This window comes from Trachemys scripta, chromosome 5, assembly GCF_013100865.1.
Source record: "Trachemys scripta elegans isolate TJP31775 chromosome 5, CAS_Tse_1.0, whole genome shotgun sequence".
NCBI lineage: Eukaryota > Metazoa > Chordata > Testudines > Emydidae > Trachemys > Trachemys scripta.
In genome coordinates, this window is record NC_048302.1 from 22467324 (window position 1) to 22473805 (window position 6482).

The window sequence follows — 6482 nt, forward strand, 5'->3', positions numbered from 1 at the left end:
ATCCAAAGAAGTGGGCTGTAGCCCATGAAAGCTTATGCTCAAATAAATTTGTTAGTCTCTAAGGTACAATAAGTACTTCTGTTCTTTCTGCTCCCACTGCATTTAATGGGAGGTTTGCAATTGACTTCCATGGGAGCAGTGTTAGGCTAATGCTGAGCACTTTTGAAATCCTCTATGCAAGGATCACTTCACCAACCACTGAAAAGCAGGGCCAGTGCAAGGAAGTTTTGTGCCCTAGGCGAAACTTCCACCTTGCGCCCCCCGCCCCCCCGTGGAGGCCCCCCCCCCCCCCCCCCCCCTGCGGCGCGCCCCCCCCCCCCCCCCCCGGCAGCTCCCCGGCCCGGGGAGCTGTGCAGCAGCTCCCCATCCCAGCTCACCTCTGCTCCACCTCCTCCCTGAGCACGCTGCCCCCACTCTAATTCTCCTCAAACAGCTGATTGGCACCGCAAGCCTGGGAGGCGGGAGAAGTGGAGCGGCTGCTGCGCTGGGAGAGGGGAGTCCGAGCCGCACATGTCAGCGCACCGCCAGTGGCCCAGCCCAGGAATGCTGTTTTTAAAAAAAAAAAAAATTGGAGGCACCGCTCTTTGGTGCCCCCAAATCTTGGCGCCTTAGGCAACCTCCTAGTTTGCCTTAATGGTAGCACTGGCCCTGCTGAAAAGCAACATGACAGCTCTTTAACAATGCACAGCAACACACATGTGGGGAAGGAAATTCATTAAATACGTCTTAACAATACAAACTTTTTTCTAATTTAATTTAATAGGGATACTACAAGCCATGTAGCTGTCTGAGGTGAATAGTATGCTATTCATATGTAGATCAAATGTAATATAATAATACTGAGCTCAAAGTGATTCACTAGGGTGGATAAGGAGGATAACCCCCTTTTACAGATGGGGTAACTGCCAATATCTTGTTCTTGAGAATATTTTTTGACCCCTCACAACACTTCAGTTGCATCATTCTCAGGTGTCTGCACAGTCTTTCCAAGTTTAATAAACCAAGTGCATCTTGCAGAGATTATGAGAGCACTGTCACAATTCACAATAGGCCACAAAAACTGTAAAGGATTTCACTGGCAGCTGAACGCAGCAATACAAAATAATGTAAGTGTATAGTGAGCTGCAGGTTGATCCTGGATAGTGACAAAGCTTGGAGTAGATGAATGTGAAGAAAAGACTTATTTTTAGACTCCTTAAAGAAGTGGATGCCTTTGCCAGGAGGGCTGAAAGTTCAGAGAGCATGAAAACTCCAGTCAAAGAATCCTGAGTCTGAGTGACAGGTTTTATTATTACTGTGCTATTTCTTTATTGTGCTTATTCTCCAGTACACTGTTCCTTGACTCTCAAGCCCACCCAACCCCTTGGGTCTGAACTCAGGTGGCTAGCCTGAGTCTCCCCCAGATGTTCAACATCCATCCTGCTATTTTTAGCATGCTAGTTCGAGTGAAGTTAGCATAAGTCTGTCTCTCTGTAGGAGCACCTTGACCCAGCTGCCCTGTAGATCTGCCCATAGTGATCAGGCTGAGGATAAGGGGTGGCTTAGAGCCAGCTTCCTCCCCAACCCACCCCAGCTCATGGGCTGAACAACCCAGGGATCTGGCCTTGTGTGCTTAAATACTATAAAATGGAAATTAGGGCTAGCACTATAGCTATTACACGAAGCGGAAAAGGCCCAGGAATCACCCACACCATAAGACATGCTTTGCTAGGTAATGTCATCACGTGTTCTCCCCTCCATATTAATGGGAGTTATATACATCCAGTATCTAACATAGAATAGGTGTCCCCTAACCCAGACTCTCTGCCAGTATATGTTGAGTGGAGCCACTACTAATATTGAGGTAAAAACAACGAGGAGTCCTTGTGGCACCTTAGAGACTAACAAATTTTATTAACAAATAATATTGAGGTGGTATCTATCAATACTCAGAAATTCGGCCATCCGGTTTTCTTTGGGCTAGAAGGTAACGTATCTACCCAATATCAGGGGGTAGCCGTGTTAGTCTGTATCTACAAAAACAACAAGGAGTCTGGTGGCACCTTAAAGACTAAACAGATTTATTTGGGCATAAGCTTTCGTGGGTAAAAACCTCACTTCTTCGGATGAATTAGGGTAGGGTTACCATATTTCAATACTGCAAAAAGAGGACACTCCACAGGGCCCTGGCCCCGCCCCAACTCCACCCCTTCCCCACCCCAACTCCGCCCCTTCTCCAAAGTCCCCACCCCAACTCTGCCCCCTCCCCTGAGCACCCCGCATTCCCCCTCTTCCCTCCCACCCCCCGGCTACTGCTGTGCTGGGGAAGTTGCTTCGGCCCCCGCTGCGGTGGAGAGCGGTGGGAGCCGGGAAAGTTGGAGCCCAGAGAGGAGGCAGTGCCTTACCATGCCTCCCTATTTTCCTGGACATGTCCGACTTTTTGGAAATTCCTCCCGGACGGGGATTTGAGGACCAAAAAGCCGGACATGTCCGAGAAAATCCAGACATATGGTAATTCTACCCCAGAGCTGCCTCCCGCCCACCGGAACCCCCAGGCCTCACCTCAGAGACGCTTCCTCCCGCCCGCCCAACCCCGCAGGCCTCACTCCAGAGCCGCCTTCTGCCCGCCCGCCCAAGCCCCCAGGCCTCACCCCAGAGCCACCCGCTCTCCACAGGGCCCATCCTCAACCTTCTCCTGCCTCAGTGCCTCCTCTCCTGAGAGCCTTCCCTCTGCAGCCCCCGCCACTCTCCACAGCCCCTGCCTCAGAGCCCCCCACCCCCTCCCATAGCCCTCACTTTCCATAGCGCCCCCCACCTTCCATAGCACCCCCACCTCAGTCCTCCCCTTCACCTCCCTCCATAACCCCTACTCTTTATTTCCCCACCTCCTCCCATAGCCCAACCCCTCCACAGCCCCTGCCTCAGAGCCCCCCACCCCCTCCTATTGCCCCCTCCCCTCAGAATCCCCCCCACCCTTCACCTCCCTCAGGGGAGCCTTCACCCTGCTCCCAGCCGGACCCGGGGAGGCTGCGGCAGCTCAGGCTGCGGGAGGCGCTGCAGCGTGAGCCCTTCCCGAGTGGGGGAGCTCGGGCTCCCGGGAACCGCCGCCGCGCAACGAGAAACTTTCCCCTGCGCCAGGACTCACCCCCTGGCAGTGGCTTCACCGGGGGAGACAGCCCCAGCTGCACGGACCGCTGGCGGGGGGCTCCTTGCATGGCCAGGACGGAGGGGGGAGACTGAGGCTCTGCCAGAGCCGCGGGGGATGCTCGGAGGAGGGAGAAGCGGCCGCGAGTCCCGCGCACCAGCAGCTGGCTGCAGAGACGCCACCGCTCCTAGTCATGGGGCGCAGGGTTGCAGCAGCATGGGGGGGTTGCAGTCCGCAGGCTGAGCGAGCTGACACCCCAAGAGGAGAGGGGGCAGTGGGTAGGGTTATCATACGTCCGTATTTTCCGGACGTTTTTATATATTTAAAAGATCCTCCCGGATGGCAATTAACAACTAAAAAGCCGGACATGTCCGGGGAAATACGGACGTATGGTAACCCTAAATTAGGGTGAACTGCAAAGAATGGGGCAGCCTAAACCCAAAAAGCTGGTGGATATTCCTATACTTAGATTTACCAAGACAGCATAAAACAGCTTCTTTATTACCTTACTGGTTACTCAGAAGTCCAAACAACACAGTTCCCTTCAAGTGATCCAGCCTTAGGCCTCCATGCAGGTACCCACGTCCAATATGATGAACATTTCTGTAAATCTTATTTCATCATATAAAAGAAAAGGTTCTACCAATCCCAAAGGATCAGACACATTACCTCCCAGGTTAATGAATGTTTCAGATCTTATCCAAATACACGCTACAGACAATTCTTATTAACTAAACTAAAATTTATTTAAAAACAAAAGAGAGAGAGTATGGTTAAAAGATCAACATACATACAGACAGGAGTTCAATCCATTGAGGTTCAGATTCATAGCAGAGATGAAAAAAGAACAGGAGTACTTGTGGCACCTTAGAGACTAACAAATTATTAGAGCATAAGCTTTCGTGGACTACAGCCCACTTCTTCGGATGCATAAAGATGCATAGCAGAGATGGTGAGCTTTGTAGTTGCAAAGAGTTCCTTTAGAATTCAGTTAATGGGTTCCAATGTCCAAATATCCTAGTCAGGGTGTACCAGCATAACTGGGACCTCAGTCTTGCAACTCAAACTTCCCCTGTTGAAGCCTAAATAGATCTGAGATGACAGAATCGGGACCCAAGGATCTTTTATACAATTTCATGTCCTCTTTGACAAGTTGGGATTTCCTCTGGGAACAGAAGGTAATTAGATGATTTTGAAGGAGGTCCATCTATACGAATTAACATAAGGCCATTTGCTTTTTCCTCCACCATTCACAGTACATTTCAAAGCGAAACGAATACCGAGATATCCTGTGTTTACAAGTCATTTAAATGATTTCAGAATACAGCACAGACAGTGACTGTTGATTATCCTACTCATACATATGTAAATACACAAAACCACAAACAGTATCTCCCTACATGTCTTTTGAGGGTTATTTATTTTGCAGGATGTTTAACCCTTTCTAGCCATGCATCACAATGGGTAAATCCTCCCCCAGCTAGCCAGGCAAGCATCCTTCCTGCATCTCTCAGCCCTTTCCTTCAGGCAAAGTCAACATGTTACATATCTTCTGCTAGGTCAAATGGCAGGGTAACCAAGACCATCTGCTGTGTAATCCCTGCTGGTCCTGAGTACATCCTGACAGTATTTGGAAGTGCGGGAGCAAATATTTTCCAATACTTTGTACTACTGCTCCCCCCTGCCCCCCAATGACTGACTACCTTGGATCCAAGTTTATAAGACCTAATAGTCCTCTCTGAAGCCTTCCTATTCACACAAGGAGAAAGTAGCCCTGCAGGCAGGGCAAAGGTCTGTGTTGGGTAGCTCCACTTTATTGCATCTCCAGCAAACACAGAATAGTTTAATCTGATTTGAGGTTTCAAGGGGATTGAACATATTAATAATACTGTGCAGAGCTGCAGGGACATTGAGAAATAGTTTTCCCAGGGGACAGCCTGGAGTTGCACACTTACAATGAAGAGTAGTAATAAAAAAAAGCAGAAATCTAGTGAGCAATGGAGAGTATGGAAGCATGGCTGACCAGGGGCTGTGTTAGGATATTGTGATGCACTGCCACCTTGTGTTGTATTGGCTAGAAGCAATCAGCATCCCTCTGAAACAACAATTATGGCCCTATCCTGAAGTGCCCGATTAATGGCTTCTAGCTCATGCACAGTAATTAACGGACTTCTCAAGCAAAAATGATTAAGTTGGAGTCAAGGTAGCAAATTTGCATCAATTATCAAAAGGGAGGAAAAAAGTAGAACATTGTAGTTTATTGGAAGGCGAAGAAATTCTAAGTTATTGTTACAATTTCTAAACCCCTCAGGTCATATGGAAATAGAGTTAAGGTTTCTCAGATAAAATTCTGTCCTTCCTCCCTGTATTCCCACATACCCTCCACTTGAATTCATGAGGTTACTTTTCACCTGTATGCCAATTGCATTCACAATTTTAGGCACAAATCCCCACTATGCTGTCTCTCATTAGACATACTACTATATGTATTGGGCAGCTACTATATGTGTGCCCTGGACATTACACGATATACTCCTCCAGTTATTCTTTCCTTGATGAGTCAATATATGCCAACCTCTTGCCATTTTTATGTGTCCACCCCAAAGCCAAAGCCACAGGCTAGACCCACCCCACCTTCTCGGTGTTTACTCAAGAGTCCCCAGTGCTACACATCTTGGGCTTGAGTCATCCCTGAGATAGGCTAGCTTCCACCAGGAAGTAGGGTGCCTGATAGTAGAATTCACCCAAAGGGGGTTCACCACTGGGCAAGATGCCTACAACCCCACGCACCAGGGATCCATACCCAGCAAAAGCCACCCCACAGCTTTTTCTTGCTGAGGCAGAGCTTTAACACAGTGGCTCACAGCTCTGGATGACCCGAGACATGCCAGAGAGGCTTAAAACAGGAGAGAGCTGAGAAAGAACAGACAGTGGATCCACTGCTCTTAGTTGTATTGTCATTATCAGCATTTTATTTTTCCAAAAAGGGTGAGAGTGACTGAAAGAGGAAGTGGAACAGGAGTTTAGTGCACAGACTGAGCTCCTGAAAGAGTATTAGTGAGTTTCTTTGGGATGTGGGCATGGACTCTCCCCAAATATAGAGAGTAAAGCGAAGAGCCAACTCTTCCAGCCACAGCTGCTCTCAAAGGATAACTGCAAAAAACAAAAACTAACAGACATATCTTCCAGAGTCTAACAACCTCTTCGGGTGCGAAGAAAAAGAACTTGTAAGACTTTCAGAGTAGCAGCCGTGTTAGTCTGTATCCGCAAAAAGAAGAACAGGAGTACTTGTGGCACCTTAGAGACTAACAAATTTATTAGAGCATAAGCTTTCGTGGACTACAGCCCACTTCTTCGG